Source organism: Pinus tabuliformis, chromosome X (genome assembly GCF_031772625.1).
Source record: "Pinus tabuliformis cultivar Carrire ecotype Pingquan chromosome X, CPIR1, whole genome shotgun sequence".
Classification (NCBI taxonomy): domain Eukaryota; kingdom Viridiplantae; phylum Streptophyta; class Pinopsida; order Pinales; family Pinaceae; genus Pinus; species Pinus tabuliformis.
In genome coordinates, this window is record NC_142308.1 from 1,538,299,523 (window position 1) to 1,538,325,575 (window position 26,053).

Genomic DNA, 26,053 nt, shown 5'->3' on the forward strand with positions numbered 1-26,053 from the left:
CTTTTAGCCCCAAAAAATTTGGTGGAAAAAACATTGATGATGACATCATATCTAACCTTGGTCACACATGCCATAATCCATTCTATTTTGCACACCTGTAAACCTATCTTATGAAGGAAAATTCTCAAGAAACCCCAGTCGAGACAGTCATATGCCCTCTATAGATCAACTTTCATCGCTGCAGCATTCAACTTTTTGGTGTGGATGGAGTCTAGCCCTTCCTGTGTTGTAGCGGCGACATCATGTATTAATCAATCTTGTAGGAACCCATATTGTTCCAGTGAGATGTAAGTAGACATAATGCCTTTGATCCTGAGTGCAATGATTTTGGAGATCAACTTGTAAATAAGGTTACATAATGAAATGGGCCTGTAATCTTGGAATGTCCCAAAGGTGATATGTCATCACATGAGCTTGTGGATTCTCCTTCGCTTTTCCCTCAAATTTGGGGCAATCACTCGAAATCTTCGATGGAACTGGAGGCCAGTATGGCGAGTTAAGAATGGGATCATTCGTGAGCTTGGAAACATCGGGCAACTCCAATGTAGCCAAGAAAGGCAATTGCATGTTAAATTCCATATAGGGCCTTTGTGGAGACCCAAACTGTGGAATCCATCCTTGATGGTAAGGATTTTTCCCCCATAGTGGTGGATTTTGTCCATATGGAATCTAATTTTGTCCCCACTGAGGGTTACCTTGCCCATAAGCAGGATTCTGTCCTAGGTAGGTTTGATACTTCCCTCCCATAAGCTGCTAATGAGCATTGTACCAGGCATACGGGTTATAAGACTGTTGAACCTGCTGACCCTGGACGTAAGGATTTTGAACGTGATAATGCAGGGGTTGACCTTAACCTTGCAAAGGCTAACCTTGTTGATATGCATATAAGGCTTTCTGCTGCTAAGGCTGTCCTTGTTGCTATAAACGCTGGCTTTGCTGCTATAAAGGTTGGCCCTATAGAGGTTGGCCTTGCGAGGACAAAGTTTGGGAGGTGTCGGCCGGATAAATCGTTCTGGCAGACAAGATCAATCTCCCTAGTATCTATAGATATCTAGTGACAAGCAAATTCTACCTTTCTCTAAATATTACGATTTATAAATAAAAACCAAGAGGTGTTTTAGACCCTACCTTAAGTCCAATGCTAGTTTGTGGCAGCCACGCTTCGACCGTCCAAATGAGTTTCCTTTTGAGAACTTACAAACACAAACAAGCACACATCAAATAACACCTGCATAGCCAATATAATAAATCATATTCATCATGGTGATCAAGGAATCCATGAAATAAACCATAAGAGACAGCTTATTGAGAAAAATAAACTTGATTGTATTAACTTTAAACAAAGAAGAACTTTACAACCTTGGTGCCTTGATGTTGTACAAGCTCCTCCCAGGGTCCAAGCAAGAATCTCCTCTACTTTGACAAGCTTCACACTCTTCCCAATGAGATCAAAAGGTATGTAATCTCTCCTCTCAAGCTCAATTAGGAAGTCTAAATTCCAACAACATTTACCCTAAAAAATATTCAGCTTTCAACCTCCCTAGTAACCAGCCCAATGCCTCATTTTATAGTGCAGAGGAAGGAAGTTACCAGGTCCACCTATGAAGGGATAGAGTCCTCCTTCAAAGGGATAAGCTCCTCACATCAAGGGGTTAGCTCCTTTAGTTATGGGATGCATGAACCACCAAGGAGCGAACTTGCCACCTCAAGATTCCCTCTAGAAGCTTCCAGAAATAACCCAAAGTGAGTTTTTAAGAATGTACTTGCGCCTTTTTGACTTTTACAGGGGTCCGCACCCATTACATAGAAACAGAGCGGGCAGGTCCGCAGGGAACATGACCAGGGGGTGCGGGACCGCAGGTAATGCTAAGAGAAAGTGCGGAACCAGAGTTTTAGAGATTTTCAAGGACTTTCTCTCATTTTTCAAGGCTTGACATGAAGAGCTGAGGTTTAAGACTTGCATAGGAGGAAAGTATGAGTGGTGATAGACTCACACTGATTGCAGAATGTCATGGTGACAATATTTTGTGCAATAGATTGCCCCCTAAAGTGCGAAGTCTGTAATAGATAGTATTTGTCATCTAAGAAGAGTGAAGTAATTTATCATTTCGAGGATCATCTTATGGAGAGCCTGGTTGGAACCTGTAAAAACATTCAATACAAAATATATATATGTGATCATATCATTGCTGAGGTAGGCATTCCCATACTCAGATCAAAAATGACTAGAAAACTAACTAAACTGCTCTGATATAGGAATGATCTTGTAATACATCACAAGTATAGACATATGTAGACATAGTATGGGCGCAACCATCTATTTATGAATAGTCCACTGTATAATGAATAACAAAATTCCTCGCAACCTAGATGGTAGAAACTAGATCCAGGGTCTTGATTTCTACTTCTCGAAATAGTACGATTCTTTCCCTTTGAATGAATGTGTTGAAGTCGAACATGGTAGAAACCACTTGATTACTAGTCAATGATGTAAACTGTTAAAAAGTGTGAGAGAAATCACTAGTAATGTCAATGGCTCTCAAAGTACTCAGTACAATCCATGAAATGTGAATAGATGTGTTGATGTTGAACATGTCACGAAATCCTTTGATCGAAGGTCAATGATGCAACCTGTCATAGAAGGCGAGAAACCTGCCATTGAGGCATGCAGATTCCAAGGTACCGACGATTTCTAGATCATCTTTCCAGATAATGAACTGAAGTCAATAGAAAGTGATTCGTCGTAGGCAAGCCCACAACACGAAATCATAGATCAAGTTTGAAGAAATATGTTTGCAAGGACTAACTCAGGGATGGTCAAGATGGATGACAGATATTTTGCAGATGAATAGTGTATTTGCACTAACCTATTGAACACATAACGACACTGCAAATGGTTTGGTGAAAATTGACCCAAAGCTAATACCCAGAAATCGGCTGAAGACTTTCAATATGGTTTGATTAACTATTAGGCAAAGGATTTCCCAACCCAGGTGAACAAAAAGTGTCGTGTTCAAGAGTGGTTAAATGTTTTTTTGAGACACAAAGTATAACAAACAGGTTCATTTTCTCTCTTTTCCCCCACCATTTCTGGCAAGTACCTCTTTATTTTTTAACAAGCTTGAGGAGGATAACATTTGCTTGGTTATAAGCTCATCCTTTAGATGAGTTAAACTTAGTTTAAATTCGAACCCTAAGAAGGAGTGGTCCGTTCCTGTTTGTAATTGAACAGGTCCTTTACTGTTAAATTTTAACGAGTCCAGTATAGGAGAAACTCGGCGTTTTTCAATTTTAGGGAGTCAGAAGAAAAACTTAAGAAAACTCCATGGTTGTCCTTTTTCGTAAATTTGTGTCTCCCAAGCCCGAAAAAGTATAAAATAATACTTGAGAGAACTCCTTGACCATTACGATCAAGGAGTACTTTTCATAATTAGTGTCTCTGATCCGAAAAAGTAAAAAAACGATCAACGACACGTCGTTTTATAACCAATATCGAATTTGAAACGACAAAAATCCGGCAATCTTTTCATGTTTATATGGTCAGAAAAGAGCTGTAAGTGGACCGTCTTTTTAATTCCGTTTTAACGAGCTTAAAAAGAAAAACTTGGCAATCTTTTCATATTTTAGGAGTCAGAAAAGAGTTTAAAGATGACTCTAATGTTTTTGTTGAAAATGATCAATTTTCCCTGAAAAATCCAGTATTCTGCACAAAAACTCAAACATTACTCATACCTGTTTAAAAATAAATAAAAATGCATCACAAGTTACCTTTTTAAAGTGAAAAATAAACAAATTAAAAATTCATTTATTCAAAAAAGCTTACAAAAAGGGCTTTTGTAAATTCATTTTTACCATTTGACTTCAGAGTGAGAAAGAGAGCTTTTGGGTAAGAAACTTCCCGTGAAGATTGCGGAAAATTCGTCCGTTGGAATCGAAAATTGTTACCTCCAAGTAATCCACATCACTTTAATCTTGTATTTCAACTGTTTGAATTTCGTTTTTAGGTTTCTATTTTGAATTTTAAGAAAAATTTAGTTTAAAACACTGCTCGCGGGGGTCCGCAGGCGCAACATGCGAAACTTGCGGACCCTGACTTTTTCCTATAGAGGAAAAATCCAGGGGCCCGCACCTGCTGTTTGGGCAGAGTGCGGACCTATGCACTATCTCTAACTGGAGAGTGCGGTCCCCGCGACATAGGTTATACAATTTCAAATTCTTCAATTTCCCCTCAAAAACTTTGAATTAAAATGTTCTAATCTGCCTTTTCTTTCAATGTAGGATATACACCATGCTTAGTTGGCGGTAACGGGAACAGGAAGATGTGGACCTTGTCGCAATTAATCATCAAACTTCAATAGATGCATTGAAGGCATGCGAGTTAATTAAATTCTGGGCCATACCTGGCATGAGGGCCCATGTAGACATTTTGTAGTGGCTGGTGGACAGATGGAAGATACAGGACCAGTGTTTCATTATTGGTGGCAACCAGCTCAAAATGGAGCCAGAGGACATTTACTTTTGACTGGTTTTCCTAAGGGAGGTGAACAATTGACTCTATTCAGGACTAGGCCAGGTGGCCAGTCTATCGATAGTCTCCGGCTAGAGTTTTGTAACAACCAAACCAAGGACAAAGGGATTGATATCACAACCATCTCCTGTCCTGAACTCAAAGTGATTGCATTTACTGTCACTAGACTCTGCGGAAGCGCAGCACTACATATGGCCACTGGATCCCAAATGCGGATGGCAGTAGACTATTATCGAGGCACCGTCTTCAACTGGTGCGAAGTTGTGTTGGCTAATGTAAAAGGCCAACTGACTAGAGCAAAGAACGGACAACTAAAAAACTTTGGATATGGTTTCTTAGTTGTGAGCTTTGGTCTAGAGAGGGTCTCGATGTTGGTCCCATAGCATCTTTCCGTTGGAGCTGGACTTCCCCAAGAGCCCAAGCTGATGTGTTGGGTTGCAGTTATGGCTCGTCATCCTGAGGAGGGTTCAGAGGTTGTTCGATTTCCTCCTGAGTATTTTCATTGGTTAGAGAACCAAGTTTTTGCGATTCAGGATTTTCCTTATGCTGGGATGGATTATCGTGGTGACCCAGACATGGCTCTTCCACCAGGAGAGCAATGGGATGACTCATGTAAAATCATTTTCAACATTTTCTAATATATATATATATATATATATATATATATATATATATATATATATATATATATATATATTTTTAAATCGTCCCAAAACTGATAGTAAAAAGTTTCAAATGCAGATGTGGGTCCATGGCGACCAGCCACTCTCCGACCCTATGAGAGGAAACACCCAGCTACAGCAGTAACAACCCCACGAGACGAATCTACAGAGACCCTGGTCGAATTGGAAAACCATCTAGAGCGTTTGACAACAAACATTCCAGAGACTAGCATAGATGACATTCCTCTTAGGTTACAGCGCTATGTGATTGGGGTCCTAGGACCTTTCAGGAGGTTCCTTTGTAGGGTGGCCTGAGCAGTGGTTTCTTATCGTGATCATCACCAGTGATAGGATGATCGCCTTATGTAGACTCATATGACATTTTTGCTTTTTGTACTATCATTTTTGCCAATCATAAGGTGTTTTTCAACCTATGATCGAAGACTATGTATATTTGACACACTTCTATGATATGCTATATCACTATTACTGGATATCTTGTAAAACATATTATGGAATTTTTTTAAATTTACTGTTTGATTATTGCAAATGTCTACTTAACATTCGAGAAGCAATTGCATCTGCTAATGTATTTAAATATCTTGGAATATGCTGATATTCAATATAATCAAATTCACGTTCCTAGAGACAAACTCTAAAAAATAATCTTAAATGAGATGGATTCAGATAATAACTCAATCACTGCACTATACTTTGCAATGTTGTTCGTTGTTTAACCGAGGCTTACCCCATGCATAGATACCAACTCATCAGAGGGTGAATAGATAACCCAAGCTGCGGAAGAAATGTTCTGTGTATTACGACAAGCACCATCAACGAAACCAATGTATGTTTGAAGAGACGTCGACATCTGCAATATCAAGAGTAAAATCAAGATAAGCAGGAATAATGACAAAAACACTCTCTAAACGAAGCACACTTTTCTAATCTAAAACACACCAGCTAGAAAGAAAACTAATCTAACTAAAATCACCACACCTAGATTTAAGCATAATATCTCTTTAGATAAAGACCATTTCTGGGCATACCTAAAGAGACAATGTCAAAATCTACCAATTCATAGGCCCCTTTAGCCAAATTTCGCTTAACAACATAAGGACCATGCCACATAGGTACGAGTTTTCCAATGCCTAGCTTATCATTTTCTTGATCGTATAGTAAGACTAGGTCTCCTTCCGAAAAATTACGAGGTGTAACATTTCGATCGTACTGAGCTTTAATATGTTTGGCATGAGTTTCGATTGCTAGTGCAGCATCATGTCGATTCTCATCTAGGTAAGCCAAGTAAAACAAACGTTTCTCCTCTTTGGAAGTGGATGGGAGTAACTCTATGGCTATTTTCAATGACAGGATTTCGCATTCAATGGGTAACATAGCTTCCAAACTGTAAACCAGTTGGAAAGGAGTGAAACCAGTTGATGTTTTTACTGAGGCTTGATATGCCCAAAGTGCTGAAAATAACATGTTATGCCAATTCAACCTATGAATCCCAATGATTCGTCGGATCATAATGACTAGAACTTTGTTGATGGCTTCAACCAGACCATTAGCCTGTGGGTAATATGGAGTAGAACTATTGTGACGCAGGCCAAGCTAATCTGTTAGTTCAGTCATCATGATGTTTCGAAAATGATGCCCATGATCAGTGATAATCGCTTGTGGAACACCGAATCTAGTAATTATATGATTGAAAACGAAAATCGCAGCAGTTTTGCCGTCTGCCGAAAATGTAGGCATCGCCTCAGCCCACTTGGTAAAATAATCTATCGCAAGGATGATATACGCATGCCCCCCAGCCGAGTGAGGGTTACATGTAATAAATTCGATACCCCACTTTGCAAAAGGACTGACGGCAATTATAGGGTGGAGAGGAGCAGGTGGAATATGCATCTTTCGATCAAAAATTTGACAATTGTGGCATTTTCAGACTGCGTCAATACAATCTTTAAACAAAGACGGTCAGAAATAGCCAGCGTGCAATATCTATTGGGCTGTGGCATACCCAGACATATGACCACCACACGCTCCAGAGTGACAGTCATTTAAAACCTTTTCAGCTTCCTCATGAGTTAAACAACGCCGGAAAACAAAGTCCGCCCCATGACGATAGAGCGTATCTCCAATAATCTTGTATTGTTGGGATTGGAAACGTATTTTCCATCGATGAGATCGTGAAATTTCAGGCTAAAAAGATTGGGTTTGGAGATAAACTATGATATCTCCATACCATGGATCAAGAGTGCTGATAAGAAACAAGGATTTGTCTGCAATGGGCTCTTCTACCACAGTTTCAGTATCAGCACGTGGGAAGTCACACATCAACTCCGCAAAAACTAAAGATTTCTTTGACTTAGATTTTTCAAATTCCAAGTCAAATTCCTGCAGGATAACAATCCATTTGGAATACTTGCCCCCTAGCAATTGTTTGGTCAAAATATAGATCATAGGGTTACAGTCATAAATTACAGTAGTTTTGCGTAGTAAGATGTAATGATGAAATCTTTGGACAGCTTGAACAGCTGCCAAGGCCAATTTCTCCACATGCGAATATTTTAGCTCAGTCGGATTCAAAGTTCGACTAAGGTAATAAATCACATGTTCACTACCGAGTTCATCTTCCTGAACTAACACCATTCCGATGGTGGAATGAGAGGCGGCGAGATATAAGAAGTAATCCTGGTTGTAGTTGGGAGGATGCAATAACGGTGCATGGGTCAATGCGTGTTTAAGTGCATCAAAATATTTGTCAGCTATCTCATCCCAAAAGAATGGAGTATTCTGTTTCAACAACCTGGTAAAACCCTTTGTTATCTCGGCGTAGTTAGGAATGAATCGACGTAAAAAGTTTGCTTTCCCTTGCAAACTTTGGAGTTGGTGAAGAGTCGAAGGAGGAGGAAATTTGACAATAGCTTCAACCTTCGAGGGATCGACACGAATGCCGGCTTTCGAAACAAAAAATCCCAGTAAACGACCTGTTTCTATATAGAAAACACATTTGTGTGGATTCAACCTAATTCGATAATGCCTACGACTCATAAAGATTGCTCGTAAATGAATGAGATGATCGGCTCTACGTAATTAATGGGCGGGTAAATCATCGAGATAAGGTTGCACAATGTGCTTGATGTCATGAAACGCGTAAGACATAGCTCTTTGAAAAGTTGCTCCAACATTTTTCAACACAAAAGGTAATTTGCAATAAGCAAATGTCCCCCATGGACAAATAAAAGCCGTTTTTGGTTGATAAACAGGTAGAATGTTGATTTGATTGTAACAGGAAAAACCATCCATAAAGGAGAATATTTCACTACCGGCATAATCATCAATGATTTGATCGATATAAGGAGTTGGGTAATTGTATTTGGAACAAGCTCGATTAATGTCCCTATAATCGATACATATTCTTATCGTTCCTTGCTTTTTGTTAACAGGAACAATATTCGATACCCAATCCGTTAAGGGAATTGGATAAATGAAACCTGCTTTAAGTAATTTTTCAACTTCTGCTTTAATAGCAGTAGCTTTTCGCGGGTGGATCTGACGCAAACGTTGCCAGACGGGTTTAGCATCTGGGTAAGTTTTGATTTCATGAACAACAATTGCTGGATCAATTCTTGGAATTTCTTCATATGACCAGGCAAACACGTCGTGAAATTCTTGAAATAGGGCCTTATATGTTTGAAGTTCATTTTCCGTACAGGAGGCACCTATATGAATGTTTTCAACAATTCTAGGTTTAACTGAAATGTCAATAGGAACCGTTCGAGAAATATTTCCCAAATTTAATTCAAAACCAGGATTTTGCAATGGATTTTGAGGTTCTTTGACAAAATCAGTAGTAAAATTAGATGAAAAATCATTTTCAAAATGATCATTCTCAGGTAAAAACGAAGATCTATGATGAAGATCTTCTCATGGTAAATCATCAACAGACAAAATTTCACGAATTTGCTCATCAGTATGAACAAGTTCGGAAAAAGTTATTGAATTTGAGTTTGATGTTGAAAGTGATTCTCCATAGACCACATTCATTAGATCAATTTCGGTTGAATAAGGGTCGGAAAACGACTGTACAACTTGATACACAATTTCATAGGGACTCAAAGGCATAGCATCACCAAATGAATCCACCTCAAAGTCGGAAGATATGATCCAGGGATCATCATAAACAATAGTGTCTGATGAAATCATATGAATGGTTGCAGTAGAAGGCGATACGTTAGGAGGAGGAAAGGAAAAAGTTCCTAGTAAACCAGAATCTTTAACCAATCTTACCCCAACATCCTTATAAGGGATAGTTGTTTTTCCGACATGTTGGATACCTTCAGAAGAGGTTGGGTCAGATGAAAAGTAGGTTAGTTGGTCTATAGTTACGATCTTTCCATTATGAGGAAACTTTATAAGCCGAAAGACCGATGAAACAACAACAGTCATAGCGTAAGACCAACTACGACCCAAGAGAAGGTTGTAATCTAGAGAGGCATCAACCACTTCCACATCTAGATTAACAGTTTTGCCTTCAACCCCTATGGGTAAATCCTGTAGAATGCCAAAAGGATGGAACCCATGTCCATCAAAAGCCTTTAGAATCATCGAGTATTGATTGAGCGTAGGAGAACCAAGCAATCTCCAACACTGGATCGACATAATACACGTTGAAGCTCCCTCATCAATCACAGTCCTAAAGCAAGGTCTGTTTTTGACTAACACTGGAATCTGGAAATCCATTTAATGAGGTAAGTGAGGTGTACTATTTTCTAAATCGAAGATTATAAAGTTTGAGTCCTGAATATCAATAGCTCCTATAGCCGACAATAGAAATTTACGCTATGCTGGACATGATTGCAGCACCTCAAAAGCTGACATTGTTGAAGGTGAAATAGCTAAATCTTCCACAATGTTATAGTTATGAGCAGCTCTCGCATGTGGATTGAAAGATGACTTTCAAAGTATACCCTTAGCAGGCGGTTTGATTACTAAGTCTGGGTTAGGTTTCTCGATTTGTAGCGGATCAGAACCAGGAGTTGAAGTTGATGGGTTCGAATTAGAAGATTATGCTTCCTTACCATCAACAAGACTTTTACTTCCATAATCTTGTGATCGTGTCACAATCCTAACATGGGACATCATCATTATGGGTTCTTCCGAGGTATTTGAGGAAGAACCAATCATCTTACTGTCTTAATAGAAAAAGGATCCTTCAAGACAGCAGGCATTTGAGAACCTTTGACAATTTTCGCAACCTCAACATGATGAGTGCAGTCTCTTGTAAAATTCTCTTCGTCACAAATGAGACAAGGATAATGAGGTTTACGTTTCTCATCAGTAGATTCCGTTTTATCTGATTTCTCTTTTGAATTTTGCTTATTTTTCTTCTTCCCCTTCTTTTTACCGCCGGATTTTGATTTGGCCGTAGATGATTCTACGACATGAATATCGGCAGGAATTTCTGCGGAAGAGTCTCCTGTCGGGGAATCTGGTAGAGTTATGATAGGAGAAGAATTCTTTGAAGATTTCTTCTTACTTTTGGTATTAACTGAACCAATCATACCGTCAGCGACATGAGACCTTGAAGGAGCTGCAGTTATTTGATTTTGTTTCGGAAGGTCGGGGATTTTCTCGTGTAAAGTACCCGACTGCGTATAAACGAGGTCAAGGTACTGAGCTTGAGCAATTACTTGCTCTTCAGTAACAACTCCTGCCTTAGCTACATCCTCAGTGATTTTAGGTAATAATGATTTAACAAACCATTCTGCTAAGATTTGATCCGGAATAAAAACTTTCACTAAACGCCGTCGACGTCTCCATTCATGAATGTGATCTGAAATATAAGTGGACGTTGACTGTTTTAATGAAGTTAATAATTCCGTGCCATTTTCATATCTGACAGGCAACTGAAAATGAGTTAAGAATGAAGTAGCTAGCTGACTAAAATTATAAAAAGAGGCTCGCGGTAACTCAATGTACCACTTGGCCACAAGACCAATCAGAGTGCGTTGAAAAAGACGTAAACAAATTGAATCATCTATAATGGAGTTAGATGCACACTAGAGGTGATAAGTCATCACATGGTTTGACAGATCCTCTCCTGATTTACCTTCAAACTTTGGGATATCACTGGGCAACTTATTCGGCATTGGCAGCCAAAACGGAAGATAATTAATCGGATCGTTTGTAAGGCGCGACAAGTCAGGCAAGTCCAAAGTTGCAATGAATGGTAACTGACGATTAGGGTCTCGAAAACCCTGGGTCATAAGACCAGCCCCAGGAGGAGGATATCCAAGATAACTTGGAATTGGAATTGCATTTGGGATATTATATCCTCCCGGAAAACCAGGATTAACCGGACCATACTGGGGTTGTTGAGGTTGCTGATAAGTATATCTAGGGTACGTTGATACTGATAGACTGGGTTCTGCACAACAAGACCGAATTGGTACTATCCCTAGTACGGTTGAGAAGTAAACTGAGGTTGACTTGTGACAACCGTACTTGGACCAGGTTGTCCTGCAGGCATCTGAACCGAAGTCTAAATTGTAGGTCCAGACTGAGGTAAAGATGCTTGAGGAGTTGATGCAGGAACAGTAGAAACTAGAGCTTCCGATACTCCAGAAGTAGGTGGGGTAGATTGAACAGATGCTGTAGTAGTTGCAGTAGTCATTTGAAGCGGAGTTCGAGGCGAAGTAGGCCCAGGCTGAGAAACTACACCAGGTGCAGAAGTTTGAATAGTAGGCTGGACAGGTTGCTGGGTTGAACTAGAAACTAAAGGTTGTCCAAATTGAGATGACAATTGCACATTCGGATGCAAGATCTGTTGAGATTGAGATGGATCCAACACTACATTCATTCCGAGGTATGGACCCATAGAAGGTTGAACATATTGAGGACCATAACCGGGTTGAGGGTAGGGTTGATAATTCAAAGGTACATTTCTAGCTCCTTGGACAAATGATTGACCTAAAGGTGGTTGGAAACCTTGGGTTGGGTACTGACCTTGAGGCACGTACTGGAACTAGGGTTGACCTTGAGGCATATATTGATATTGGGGTTGACCTTGAGGTACGTACTGAGTCTGGGGTTGACCTTGAGGAATGTATTGTCCCGAAGGTATGTACTGTCCTTGAGGCTACCCCCCAGGCAGTAACTGAGTACCTTGAGGTTTCCCACCAGGCGATAATTGAGTACCTTGAGGTTGCCCCCCAGGCAGTAACTGATTACCTTGAGGCTACAGATTTGGAATAGTACCTGACATCATAAGAATGTTTCTACACTAAACAGTTTAGTTCCGCTATTACCAGTTGATAACCCGTGTTCAATAGGTTGAGGAGATGCTCCTGAAAAAGTAACAGTAAGTGACTGATACCCAGAAGGAACAGAAGGACCGCCATATAAAAACGTTTCCGAAGATTAAGAAAACATGGATGACTGTCTTGACATATTCAAAGGAGGATAATAACCTCTGGGTGTTGGATGAAAAGAAAGGCGAGGTGGCGAAAAACTTAGACCCGGATTTTCTAAAAAGTTGGTCAATGAAAGATACCAAGCGTCCCTCCTAGGTGGATTGTAAAAGATCGATTCACACTCCCTAAGTTCTATAGTTGGTTTATTTTCAGGGATAGATATACCTTCTTCCGAAGTAACGAATTCTTCAATAGCAATAAGTCCATAAGGAAGATTTTGGGTAATGATCCTTCCTATCTTGGGTGAACCAGGACCACTGGAAGTTGGAGAAGCAAATCCTGACGATAAGCAGGTTCAAAAATTTCAAGTTCTTCAGCTAATTCACTAGTAGAGGAAACACTACCAGTAACTTCGGAAAATGAAATTGGTTCGGAAATATATTCCGTTGCTTGAACTTGATAATCAGGATGAACAACTAAAGAAGATTCTCCTTCTTCCGGTGACCCAACTCTACTGTCACTAGGAGTTACAAGAGCTCGTAGCCCTTCAAGCTGGCTTGGTGAATACTTGGGAGGTTGCCCCCGAAGTCTACGGGACTGTCTCGGTAATTCAGCCACGATTAAATATTTTAATTACTTCACACACAAACAAAGAAAAATCTCAATAAAACCACCTAAAGTCTCTAAAGAACCAAACAATTTGAATCACACACCTAAAGAATCTAGGAGTTCAAACCACACACAAACAATAACTTTCCGTGCTGAAAACACTAGTTGGTGACGAAATCCAACGTCGCAGAATTCAATACAGAAATGGTGGTTGGAACAGTTACCTCGACAACCTGCTTAATGAAACAGATTGGCACAAGTTTCTTCACTAAACCATCTCGAGTGAAGAGAACCCCCCAGAGAGTCCAAGTGAGTCTAGTCGACGTCTGCTCCAAGTACAATGGGATCTTCCCTCCACCGTCACCTTAGGAAAGAATCCTATAGATTATGGTCAGTATGCTTACCAATAGAAACAAATATACCAGGGGGAATAGTCTGTGATCCGATACACACGCAAGGGTAGAATAACAAAGCTCAATCCCCTTGAAGGCTCCTTGACATAATCCAAGGTTTAGCAAGAAGTGACCCCAGGCTCCTCGATAATGGTTAATCCAAGGTTTACTATTTTTAATACGTGTATATCTTCTATCGTTCCCAATGAGGAAGGATTGATTACCCCACTGGTTCGGATATGATCTTGTGCTTGACTCCTTTAAGAGGAGCTTCCTAGAGCATAGATGTAACAATTGGAATTTATCTCCTACCGCAATATATAGCTACTTGTTTGTTTTAACTATCTTGGAGAGTTAATTACTCCCTACTCCAAGATACTAGCCTAAGCTATGTTGGTGATAAAGAGCCCAAGAAATTAAAAGATTGCTAGATAAATTTTACTTTAAGTGTTATTTTTATTGGTTGTTCCTTAGGTCAAAAGGTATGGAGATGAAACTTTAAGGTGTGAAGACTCGACTCCAAAACACTAAAAATGCACCTAAGATGATAAACAATCCTTTTTCTTCAATGAATTTCTAGCTAAAGAAAGAGTTGAGTATGCAATTGCTTGAAAAACAAATCTTTCCTTAACATATAAATAAAAAGAAAAACTCTTTTGCCTTTTTCAATAAACTAAAAAACGAGACTACTAATTATGCTCACGAAAAATATCCTTTTCTTTTCAACACTTCAAAAACTACAAAAACAAATTCTTTTCAAAAGAGATTTTAAAATTTCTAGAAAACACTCAAAACTATAAAAAATCTAATCTTGAGATCTACAATTTCTAAAATCCTAATTGAAGTAAAAGCTTACAAAATTTCTTTTCGAGGACGTTTTACTTAGTTATTAAGCAGACTAAGCACTAATTCGTTCAGAATAACAAATTAATCAAAAAACACCCATCTTATGTTTTTTTTTTTTTTAAATGAAATTCAAAACTTTCAAAACAAGTTCTTTCAAAGCTTTGCAAAGAGAAAACGAGATCTATTTCTCACCAAAGGAAAATTTCACAAATCGGTCAGACTCATTAAGAAGACCACAAAGACTAGGGTAATCTGAGGTTTCGTAGGCTTCTAAACTCTGAGTTACTACAAAGACCAAACGAAAATCAAGCCAGGCACACAAAACTTCTAGAAAATCACCTAAAACCAAAATGCCAATGGAACTCACCTACAAGAAGTTTCTGACAAGACACATGCAGATCTGGGCAGAGGCTAAAAAACATAAACAAATCCTAAGCTTAAATGGATGAAAAGATTTTAGGTTTTTTCAAAAATTTGACAGGGTCCGCAGGCATCCGATATAACCAAGTGCGGTACCGCTTTGTGTAGTAAAGCAATAGTGCAGGGATGTCTGCACTGTGTTACAAACAGAACGTGCGGTCCTCTTTCAAAAGCGTGAAAAAACAAAAAACAATTCAGGATCTAAAAACTACCCAATCCCACACACATCAAGCAAAAACCAGAAATAAAGAAAAAGTTTCTCAAGTCAAAGTAAAAGTAAAGGCAAAAACCAAAATTCAAGTCCCCAGTGGAGTCGCCATTTTGTCGGCCGGATAAATTGTTCTTGTGGACAAGACTGATCTCCCCAGTATCTATAGATATCTAGCGACAAGCAAAACAAACAAATTCTACCTTTCTCTAAATATTGCGATTTATAAATAAAAACCAAGCAGTGTTTTAGACCCTACCTTAAGTCCAACGCTAGTTTGTGGCAGCCACACTTCGACCGTCCAAATGAGTTTCCTTTTGAGAACCTGCAAACAAAAACAATCACACATCAAATAACACCTGCATAGCCAATATAATAAATCATATTCATCATGGTGATCAAGGAATCCATGAAATAAACCATAAGAGACAACATATTGAGAAAAATAAACTTGATTGTATTAACTTTAAACAAAGAAGAACTTTACAACCTTGGTGCCTTGATGTTGTACAAGCTCCTCCCAGGGTCCAAGCAAGAATCTCCTCTACTTTGACAAGCTTCACACTCTTCCCAATGAGATCAAAAGGTATGTAATCTCTCTTCTCAAGCTCAATTAGGAAGACTAAATTCCAACAGCATTTACCCTAAAAAATGTTTAGCTTTCAACCTCCCTAGTAACCAGCCCAATGCCTCATTTTATAGTGTAGAGGAAGGAAGTTACCAGGTCCACCAATGAAGGGCTAGAGTTATCCTTCAAAAGGATAAGCTCCTCACATCAAGGGGTTAGCTCCTTTAGTTATGGGATGCATGAACCACCAAGGAGCGAACTTGCCACCTCAAGATTCCCTCTAGAAGCTTCCAGAAATAACCCAATGTGAGTTTTTAAGAATGTACTTGTGCCTTTTTGACTTTTACAAGGGTCTGCACCTATTACACAGAAACAGAGCAGGCAGGTCCACAGGGAACATGACTAGGGGGTGCGGGACCGCAGGTAATGCTAAGAGAAAGTGTGGAACCAGAGTTTTAGAGATTTTCAAGGACTTTCTCTCATTTTTCATGGCTTGACATGAAGAGCTGAGGTTTAAGACTTGCATAGGAGGAAAGTATGAGTGGTGATAGACTCACACTGAATGCAGAATGTCATGGTGACAATATTTTGTGCAACAGGAGGGCTATTTAACAAACTGCATCTACGGCTGCAAAGTTTGTTGCGACTATTGCAAAGGTTTCCCTTGCGGTTGTAGCAGTTGTCCTTACTACTGCAAAGTTATCTGGATAGTTCCTGTAGTGATACCTTGAGGGTATTGATAGTTCCTGAATTGGATCTGGACATATCCACTAAGCACAATGGATTGGCCATGCTGAACATAAGGCCCAACTTGAGGAATGTAAAGCGGATTTAGCATAGCTTGTAAACCATATGGGACATAAGCTGGTTGGAATGGGACCTGAGCCACATATGGCTGCTGGTGTTGGACGTTACCTGACCTAGATGGACCAACATGGTTAGGAATAACTCCGTAAAAGGGTTGATTCATTCCAACCATGTGATTTTGTAATCCATTCACATTGGTTTCACCAGAAATCATAGGGATATTCGGATCTTGTCCCCCAGGTGGTGGCACAGTCTATTCACTCGTTGGAGGGATAGAAGTACTTACCAAGACCTAACCTGAGACTTTCGGTTGAACCGGAAGAGTCGGTTGAAACGACGAGACAGGTTGAGACAGAATGGTAGGTTGAACTAGAACTGAAGTGACTGCAGTTTGCACAATCGGTCGAGAGGTCATGTTTTGAATGAACGGACCTGATGTAGGCATAGCGCCAGAAGACCAGATGGGGTTCTGATACAATGACGAGGCACTAGGAGTGCCTGAAACCAATTGAGCTAGAGAGGTATAACCATGCAGCAATATGGGATCACTAAACTCAGGATAAGAGAGAGACAGGAATATTCCTATAAAGGTTAGCATTTTGGAGGGAACTCATATCCCTGCTCATCATCTACGTGAGGAGTGTGGGTAGCGGAAACTTCCGAATGACTCAGAGAGGAGACTGGGATCTTGCCTTCTGACTCCATAGATGGAAACAACTGGCGACGAGGAACTAGAGATGTACAAGGAGATAACTCCAAAGGAATACTAGGCCGATTGTACGGACTATACGGACTCTGTGGAGATATCACAACATGATCGAACAATGGGTTTGGTGGATAAACAACCAGCCTTTGTAGAGTTTCTGGAGTCTGGGGGCTCTCGGGTGTTCGGATGGGATTATCAAAGGAATCCGGATCAGATTCTTGTGGTGACCAAGAATCTGATGGAGGTAGGTGAGAAGACAAAGGATGTATACTCAGAACAATTCCAAGTTCAACACCTTGATCCTCAAGCGACTGAGGAAGTTACAAACAAACTCCTTGGGAGGACGCTTCAGTATCAAACAACGAAGGGGAACTGTGAGATGGACTCAATGGTTCAGCCATGATGGCTTCCCCTCAACAGCAAAAGAGGAAACGAAAAAATTTAATTAAGGCTTTAACAGTCTTGAAATTAACAGCGAATTACTCAATTTGGTCTAAGAAGCAACTGCTTGGGATGACATGTTTACCATGGGCAGTTATATTTTAGAAACAAAAACATTGCCTTTTCATCTTTCAAGAGTTGAGAAAAGGGCGAAAAGGTGACTCTAGTTTCTTTCAATGGTTTTGCGAGCGTGAAAGGACAAGTTTCTCGATGATCTTTTCAAATTAAAGGGTCAGAAAAGATCAAATGATTGCTCAGGTGAACCTAGGGAAAAGGACTACCAAGTAACCATGAACTGCAATATACACCTCAATCAATAAATTGACCAAGAACTTGATGTACGTGCAAGAAATCTCCCCGAATGTTGTGTTTGGTGTATCACGTTTATAGGGTGATAGACTCGGCTTCCTATGGATAAAGGATTGCAACCTAGAGGGGTCTCCCTTTAGATATGCAACGGTATGGGAAGCACAAGTCCATGCTAGTGTTGTCTAATGTTGAAGCTAATGACAGCGGCTAAGTTTTAAAGATGTTGGAACACGTCTCTAACCTAGAACACTAGATATGATTGTTAATGTTTCAAATGCTCCTTAGGTTAATTGATAGATTTTAAATTTGATCTTGTAATTATGTCTCAATTTCAAGTCCTTAACGATGTTTTTTCTTCCTAAAATGAAAACTAGATGATGAAATGAAATCTTTCAATTCGATGAAGGCTAGCTAAGTAGGGAAGAAAATCACTCAAATAATGCATCAAACCAAATGCAATATGCATCTATGACCGTCTTCAAATGCTAAATGCAAAAATATGAAATCTAATCTTTCATATGATAAGCAAATGCAATGCCAAAACAAATCTTAAAGCAAAATCTCTAAGATATAATGATGATTTTTTTTCTCCTTTTCAAAATGCAACAAACGTAATCTAGTGCAAAGGGAAAGAGAATGCAAGAAAACCAAGAAATATGAAAATCACTTTCACATCAATGATTCGAATGCAACACAAAATGTTCTGAAAACTAGGAAAATAATTTCACTTTCACTTAACAACTTCAAAGCAAACACTTTCTTTTGATCCCAATGAGAAGATTGAATTGTATTCTATCGTTTGTTAATTGAAGCTTAAGCAACTTTCACTATATCCTCTAATGAAAACAACTTAAGTCACAAGAACCAAAAGTAATATGCAAGCACATCTAAACACCCAAAGGCTTTTAAACGTGGGCAATCAATCTATGATCTCCAATCAGAAGATCGATGAGTGTACTAAGGTTGACCTAGAAGACCTAGAACCATAAATGGCTAATCAAACTTCAAGAACACTCAAGCCAAGTCAAAAGGAAATTGCAAGCAGACAATGAGAGAGTCAATGAACAAACACACTAGTAAATCACAAGGAGAAGACAACTGAAACCAAAAATCAAAGAGAAAACCCTAAATTTCTAAGTTTTCTGCAATCATCGCACCTGTCAGCAGTAAAGTAGCGATCATCGCTACTGTAACTAAAAAACCTCTGATATCATCGCAACTATCAAGTTCATATCCACGATGGTTGAGGAAAAGGACAATGAAATCTAAAATTTTCAAAGATATCTCAACTTAACAATCTTCATACATCTACCAGGTAATGACACTAACTCCAAGCAAGCAATGAAGTCTAAAAATCAATGGTTGACCAAACTTGTCAAATGACAAATGACAATGTGAAGGAAAGGAAGGAAAAGGTCATAGGATCCCCAGCGGAGTCACCATTTTGGTGACAAGGCTAATCCTCTCTGAGGACATAGATGATCCCTCTAGCCCAATGAGTGGGTCCAGCAAATTGAGAGGACAATCAACTAGACATCTTCCTAGACTATGATTGAAAAATAGAACAAGAGAGAAGGCCTACCTTGCTCTAATGCTAATCTGATTTCCTTTGTGGAAATTCTTGAACTTCTTGTGTCAAGGTCTTGTTCCTACTTCTTTCAGTGATTATGTACCTACAAAAACTACCAAGAGACAACAAAGCATGCCAAAACCAATAGCAAATCCAATAATAATCTATTTAGCTAATCAAGGAATGCCGAAAAAATACATACATGAACATATATAATGGGAAGATGAACAAATAGTTGTATTATTATTTAAAGAATAAAGGGGAATCCTAAAACCATAGCCTTGATGTTGAAAGGATCTCCTTGAGTGGTAATCCAAGTCCAAGCTAGGAAACTCTCCAACACTCCTTCTCCAAGTCTAATGAATAACATCTAAGCACAAGCTCAACATAGGGGTGCAAATGGACATAGATCAACCCTTTGGGAATGGTAAAGGGTAAATTTATAGGCTGGGAGAGAGAGTTAGACCTCCTCCAAATATATGATTAGGCTCACATCTTAAAGAGGTAGCTCATAGGGATGAGACCAAGAGGTCAAATTAGGAGGATTCGACCTCATCTATGTGAAACCACCTCCAGCTCGTCGCTCTACAAGCTTTTAGATCACAAAGCTTCTCATCCTCTTTGGGAAAAATTCCTTTTTGAGACCATCGTGAGTATGAGAGAGAACAAAGTGATGCCATCACTGGCTTAACAAGGTGCAACAGGCAATCATCATGGTTTTTAGCTTCATAAGGTCGATGATTATCATTTTAGGGCTTCATGAGCGATTTCTTTTGGGAAACCTCCAGATATTTTCCAAGCAAAGTTAAAGGAGGGATACGAGATGTATACATTGATGAGTATACTGTATAATGAACAGTTTCGGGCACTTCAGGGTATGCAACAGGGAAGTGCAGGAAGCGTGACAAAATACTGTGTAACAGTTCTTCCATGACTTCTATGTCAACATTATGTTCTTCTTCAAGATTAATGGTCTCCAGAGGTTCTTGTTGTGTCTTCTTACTTGAACATGTAGATATTTTCTTGCTCCTTGTAAATGTTTTCTCAGATTCCACTACCTCTATCATAATTTTCTTCTTTCTACCTCGCCTTTGTAATTTATTTGGGTCTTCCTCGGGTCGCTCAGTATTTTGGTCATCTTTATTTCTTCTAACATTATCTTGACTATTTTCTCTTTTACTTCTTTTAAAAACTAACGTAAGGGAACATTATCCTCTGCTTCTTTAGGTGGAATTTTGGTCTCCACTGATTCATTAATAGGATAATCTTCATTTATTGTTTTCTATAGGTTCATGGTTAGGGTTCTAGCAAACCCTATGTCGACTCTTCTTGGTGTTTGGCCGCTCTTCTTCTTCTTAAACCTATATGAAGTGATTCCTTACTAAAAATTCTTTCCAATTATCACAAATATACTTCAAATGTTCTTCAATAAGGATCTTCACTAAACCGTGGTGTACAAATCCCTATCAATATTTCTAGAATCCATTTGTATATTAAAATACATTTTATTTAAACTCCGCATCAAGTAATAGGGTAGGATCAACTCCTTTCCTTTGACAAAATGCATGAGAAATCTTGTCTGATAAAAATGTAAAGTTCTGAACCTACTTTCACAAGTAAGATAATTTTTCAGTACGAGTAGCAGGTTCCTCCATTTGGGTTTGAGCGTTGTCATTGGAATACCCTTATTAAAGGCCAATGCATTCATGTTTGGATCATGTATAAATTTTTTCCAATTCTCATATTTGAGTCTCTGACTCTTGAACCATCTTTCACCATGGAAAGGAATTTATGTAGCCTCTGCTATGAAAGACTTTGTAATATTCAACCATATGTCACCTATCTCTGCCTCCACGCCATAAAATGCCCAAGCGAAGGTGCTAGTAACCTTAATTTCATAGCCATCAAAATTCTCGAAAAACTTTAACCATCGTGTTTTCTGCAATATCTCCTTAACCTATGGTTAAGCTCTGAGAAAATTATTCCCATTTGGTTCGAAGCGAATAATGACACCCATTGTGGAGAGAAGTTGAGTCCTAAATTGCCTCATTTCAATAGGAGTGGATGGAGATGAACGATGATATGAGTGATGGTAATGGAGTAATGTAATGGTGGGAATGTCAAGGAAGTGATCGATTTTTAATAAAACGTTTCTTACACATTAATGATCAGCCATGATTTTTAAGATCTGGTCTTATAGGGTATTTAAGAACTATGAGTTTTAAGTGATTCAAAAAGGATATTTACTTGATGGATTAGGGCATGGAAATGAGTGGTAGAATAGGACTATGAACAAAGGTCATGATTGTGCTCATTATTGTAAAGAGTGTATCAACATTCGATATATTTATAATATTATATTTCCTTTAATGAAAAATAATTAAACATATTATATGCATACCTCATATACCTTTTTGAAATTGATCTCTCTCTGGTACTTCATCCTCTTGAACACATCTCTGGATAATTCGATCAAGGCTGGTTCAGTACAATTCCCCCTCTATCCATGAGTAAGGTGCACTAGTCTTGATAAATTTATGTCTTTATTTAGCTGATAATTGTGGAGGAAACTTTCTTGTAGCCAAATAATTAGCAATATCTGCAAACAAAGAAGTTTTAGTAGATACCACAAAAAAATATTCGTCAGGAAAATTATCCTTTACAAGGGTATCAATATTATCATTTTCCATCTTGCAAAGGAAATCAACAACTGTGTTTTCCTTTCTTGGCCTATTCAGGATGGTAATATTGAATTCATGTAATAAAAATATCCATCTATTAATCCTCCCATTATTACTTGGTTTATTCATTAAATATCTAATAGCATAATGATATGTATGAATGAAAGTTTCATATCTAGTAATGTAATGTTGAAACTTATTTATGGCATGAACAATATCTAAAAACCCTTTTTTCGTTACTATATAATTTAACTCTGTAGGAGTCAAATTTTTACTTGTATAATAAATAGCATAAGGAGTTAAGTCTTTTTATCCCAATACATCTCCTAAAGCTGTATATGAAGCATCAATTGAGATATGAAATAGGAGAGACTAATTTCTCCCTCTTAAAATTGGTGCTTTAGTAATTTTCTATTTCAATGATTCAAATGCCTTATGAGAGTCAAAACTCCGAACAAAATCACAATCTTTTGTAAGAAGTTTAAAGAGTGTAGAGGATACTTTTATGAAGTTTTATATGAATCTCTTGTAATACCCTGTAAAACCAAGAAAAATCCTAACATCTTTGACAAGTAGAAATTTTAGAAATTACCTCTGCATTAGATGCATCCACCTTGATTCCATCACCTGAAATATGGTGACCCAAAACAATTTTCTCATTAAACATCATAAAATACTTTTCATGAATCAATGAAATATTTTCTTCTTTGCATCAATTTTTTTTCTAATTTTTCAAGAGCTTCTTCAAAAGTATTTCCATAGACAGCGAAATCATCCATGTAAACTTCTACACAATCATGAAGCAAGTCAGAAAATATACCTAGAACTACTCTTTGGAATGTTGCAAGTGCATTACATAACAAAAAAGGAAGTAATTTATAAGTATATGTACCCCATGGACATATAAAAGTTGTTTTATCTTGATCTTTTGGTGCTAGTTAAATTTGGTTATATCCATTGAAATCATCTAGACATGAAAAGTATTTCTTCCCTGCTAAAGTATCTAGTACTTGATCAGTGAAAGGAAGTGGAAAATGATCTTTTAAAGCATCCTTATTTAGTTCTCTATAGTCAATACACACTGTCCAATTTCCATTCTTCTTAGGAACCATCACTAAAGGTGAAACCCATTGGTTATCTAATATTGGGTAAATGAAATTCACATTAAACAATTTTTGTAATTCTACCTTAACAATTTCTCTCGGATTGGGATTCATCCTTCTCTGAGGTTGTCTCACTGGTTTTGCATTTTCCTAAATGTAAATGTGATGCAGACATGTATTAGGGTCAATTCCCGTCATGTCAGTATATTCAGATGCATAGGAAGATGGATTTTTTTGTAGCATCTTTATCAATTGTTTCTTTTTAAGTTCTACCAAGTTATTATTGAAGTTTAATATTTACCTGGAAAAATTTTTACTAGAATTGCCAAACTTTTCCATAGAATGTAAAGCTACTTTAGATTGTTGAGATGATAAATATTCAATATTACATTGCTCTTGAAAACTTTGATCTTGTTCACAATATGAAGAAGAATCATTATTATTCATCAAATTTATCAATTGATCTTCCTCATCAATTTGTGAAAGAGTAAATACAGGTTGAATATCCTCAAAGTCTTCATTATCATCATCAATCCAAACTTCACTTTATATTTCAGTTATTGTTCTTGCAGGAGAATATATTGTGGATCCCTTAGTATAATTTCCATTAGAAATGTACATATCACTAGATATACAACTTATAAATGCATCAATTGTAGCTAGCTAAGGTTTACCAAGGATCAATGGATGGCCTCCTAAATTATTCTTGCATAAACTCACCAGGACATTCCCATAAATCTAAAGATATATATACATCTTCTAATATACCATCAGGTTTAATAACAAATCTATCTGCTAATTGCAATAAAGTTGGGCTATATTGAATATTAGGGAGCTTCAATTGATCCATAGTTTGTTAACTCATGATATTAATGGATGCTCCTAAATCAATCAATGTGTTTGGTATCTCGATGCCATTAATGTGAATTTTTACAATAAGGCTATAGGGATCTAAATATTTTTGAACTATTGGTTTCCCCATCATATATCTGCAATATTTCCTACCAATTGAATCTTTTTAACGTCTTTTCTTTTTCTTCCTGGTCTTTTAATGCACAACTCCTTTATTGTTTTGCAAAAATGGGCATTTCCTTTCTAGCTTGAAGTAAATGATTTTTGATACAAATGTTTTTCAATTCATCTAACATATTATATTAAGGTAAAATGATTTTTCTTTATATTCCACTATTAATTTGAATCCTTTCGGGAAAAGGAGGACTTTGTAGGGAAACAGAAGGTTGCTCTACTAGAGGAATTGTAGGAGTTTATTTTATTTGGTTATCACCTAATTGTGTAGGAGCATATTCCTTTGAAGGATTATTTCATTGATCAATAGATGCCTCTTTTTCAGGGAATTTATCTTCCTTATACTCTTGGATGACAATGGGTGGTGATTTATTTTGCAAGACTCTACCAAATATAAGTTGGACATCATTTAAACCTAGAGGGGTTATCATACAAGCCTGAAAATTTTGACACTCAACATTATAGATGGATTGTTGGGGAGCTTTATTATTTGGATTTGGGAGTGGTTAAGCAGGTAGTTGATTAGATTTTTGAGGAAATGGAGTGGATGGAAAGGGAAGTGGTTGACTTGAAGTCAATTGGGGTTGGAATTTTGGTTGAGTGGGTTGTGAAGGTTGAGGAGGATAGTACTGAGGTTGGTATTGAGGGTATGGCTATTGAAATTGAGGATATTGAGGATTCCTACCATAAGAATTTTGCCAACCTTGTGACCAAGATGGATTTTGGGGTTGAGGTGGCCAAGTTTTCCAAGGCATAGGTGCATTCCAATTACTTTGTGGTTGTGCATATGATTAATATTGTGCATTTTGATCTTGTACCATACCTGTTTGTTGCATCTATCAAGGTATCTTGGGAGAAACAAAAAAAGTGATTCAACTTGACTTATTCCAACTTCATCCTGGAAAACAGCCTTAAGTGATCTGATTTAGAATATTATATTGTTATGCTAAGATCCTCAGATTAGAAATAAAATGCTTTCATTGTGCTTAAGGATTCATGAATTTTGCAGGTGTAAAATGCATTTTTATGTCAAATTTATGAGAAATTTTAACATAAATAAGAGACTGAACATCAGCATAAACATGTAAAAAACATCACCAAAAAAAAATCACAATATGAACATGATAAAGGATTTCACCCCTCCTGGCTACGTCTCCTTGGTCTAGCTTCCAATGGCTTATGCCTCTCTATTATGCTGAAAAGTGTAAAAAGATGTGTTTAAAATGCTCAAATGCTTATGAAACATACTCCAATGAGTCAAGAATGTACAAAAATGGCTACCTATCCTCTTTCTGCATCTAATTTGGTCAAAAACTAGAGAAGTTATGACCTCTCCTAGTTTCTCCAATATTCGCTCTACAATTTGCACCAAATCTAGCATCATCCTACAACTTCACCCCATTTTCCGCTAACGAAGCAACAAATTCCCTAGATTTCGGGTGGATTTGTAGGACCTTTAATTTTTCTACCGAGGCCTTTGAACCAAAATCCGGGTCATATGGGGGCCATGCTCCCAGGGGCTAGCCCCTAGCGGTGGCCCCCTCCCTCCAGTGATCACAGTTAATGCTAGTAGTTAGGAGGAGCATTCACATGCGAACGACATGTCTAACAGTTGGCGATGACGGTTACGGTTATGTAAATTTCAGTAGCTTGGTGGTTATGTGTTCACATGGGGGGCATTTAAGTTCATCACCCCCCAACCTTTACAACGATAAATGTTAAAACAAAACTGAAACTGTTATATGTTAATAAAAAT

The 26,053-nt window shown here is 38.1% G+C and overlaps 1 pseudogene; it reads left to right on the forward strand.

Annotated features, from left to right (window-relative positions):
- The window catches only part of LOC149145912 (CDPK-related kinase 3-like), a 193,332-nt pseudogene that overhangs the window by 165,633 nt on the left and 1,646 nt on the right, over positions 1 to 26,053 (forward strand).